The sequence below is a fragment of the Oryzias melastigma genome, unplaced genomic scaffold (assembly GCF_002922805.2).
Source record: "Oryzias melastigma strain HK-1 unplaced genomic scaffold, ASM292280v2 sc00435, whole genome shotgun sequence".
In the NCBI taxonomy this organism is placed as follows: Eukaryota; Metazoa; Chordata; class Actinopteri; order Beloniformes; family Adrianichthyidae; genus Oryzias; species Oryzias melastigma.
Window position 1 is genome coordinate 11,471 of NW_023417031.1, and position 2,334 is coordinate 13,804.

Below are 2,334 nucleotides of genomic sequence, written 5' to 3' on the forward strand. Positions count from 1 at the left end.
CGTGAAATATCAGCTTTTCCGGTGCACGGAACGATCCCGGAACCGGACGATCAGCAGGATTTGGTGACCCGACCCGCGTCGGTGCCGCATCAAGGTTTGGGTTAGAGTAGGTTCAGACAAACCGCCCGGAACCTTTTTTAATTGGGCCCCGAATGACTCCCGTAAAGCTGGAACGTGATCACAGTCTGACTACTTCTGTTCGAGGACGATCTAAAGTTTAAAAGTTTCCAGAAACGAAGATTCTCAACCATAAACATAATGTTCCTTTATGAGGGGCGGCCGTGGTGCAGCGGTAGGGCGGTCGACTCCTGATCAGAAGTGAGCGGGTTCGACTCCCGCCTTGCCCACCCATGTGTCGAAGTGTCCTTGGGCAAGACACTGAACCCCGAATTGCCTCTGGTGGGAGGTTGGCGCCAGTGTTCGCCAGCGGAGCCACCACCAGTGTATGAATGTGTGTGTGAATGGGTGAATGGGTCTGTGACTGTGAAGCGCTTTGGGCCCTCGAAGGAGGGTAGAAAGCGCTATACAAGTATACGGCATTTACCATTTTCTCCCTCATAAACAAACACAAATGTCGGTTAGTTTATGTGACAATAACGAGGATGCTTTCACACTAAATGAAGAAAGAAAAAAAAATATTTTTTTATTGTGCTACACACAGTAGAGCAGGAGTCTAGGCATACAAGTCAATTTCAGAAGATCAGCCAATGAACGTTTAGATCCCACCCACTTTCAGTGATTGACAGACAGAGTTATTATTCGGAAAAAGCTCATCATGAAATAAATACGTCGTTCTGAAAAACAGCATTGTGAAATACAAAGGACACTTTGGAAAACAGTAATTTTGACATACAAGCTTTTACCAAAAAAACCTCACATAATTATAATAATATCCAACATGAAAAAAAAATATTATGATATATATTTTAATTATGAAATGTTTTTAACATAAAAAATTGTTTTAAAGTAAAAATGAATTATATTTCATAATAAAATGGTCCATTTAAATTTTAATGAAATGTATTTTATAATAAAATGGTCAATTATTTATTGAAAAGACTTTTATTGGAGTGTTGCTTGATTAAATAATGTTGTATTTATTTATATAATTAAGAACAGTTTGGGCTTCCATACTGATAGAATATTCTCATTTTCTATTTTTAGGTTTTCTATCAGCCACCATGATCACTTTGATCGAAATAGAGGAATAAGTAAATAATTCTATACATCATGAGTTTCACTTATTGTATTGACAAAAATAATAAACTTTTAAACTTTGCTTTTTTTAGATACGCATGTAGATATGAATGTTTTGTTTTGAATTCTTAAATATATTAGATTAAAATTATAAAGACATTTTTATCAAGTTCTATTTTTGTTGGTTACATTTGTATTGTAAGTTTTTGTTCTTTATTGTATTGTTTAAAAGTGTTTAAGTGAACCATTGTGGTTTGAGTTTATGCTAAGACAATGTTGTCTGTCTGTGTGTTACCATGACAACACTGGAATTATTTCAATGCATCTCTAATTCTAACACTTTTTTATGTGATTTGGGAACATTTCAATATTGTTTTTTAATATAAAATAATCACTGTTTATATGTTGTTGAGTCATGTTAATAAATAACTATTTTGTGAAGAAAAGATTTTCCTAAAATTGTTTAAGGAAGAGTCTGTGTGTTGTTGTGATTCCTGTTTTGTATCAGAGATCAGAAGTGTTTCTCTGTTCTTTTTAGTCGTCAGTGTTCTGTTCCAATCTTTCCTGTGAAGAATAAAGTGGACGTGAACATCAGTCAGAAGTGTGGAGTCTTTCCCACAGTGTGGCTTTCTGCTGTTTGTTGGTTCTCTGCAGGTTCCAAAGCTGGACTCCTCAAGTCCAGTTCTGACTGCTGAACTCAGGACTGAACTCAGATCACAGAGCTCCATCCAATCATGTGATTGTTTCATCTGTCAGATTGACTCTTTGATGTCTTTCTTCAATCTGCCTGTTTCAGCTCTGAAACATCTCCAACTCTTTAGCAAACACCACTTTCTGTAGCAGAGCAGCTTTTCTTGTAGATCTTCATGATGAACGTCCAGCTGTTCCAGAGGAACTGAAACCATTGGAAGTAGCAGTGTGACCAACTGACCCCAACATATCCCCTTCCTCATACAAACATACAACAGGGTTAAGGGGAGGGTGTCTGAATGAATGAATGAATGAATGAATGAATGAATGAAATGGTTTATTTAAAGCAATCAGGTCACAATACATACATAACATATCACTTAATAAATCACAAGTAGATCACTTGAAAGGGAGTGGAAGGAAGTGAACTTATATAATCCCACCCCG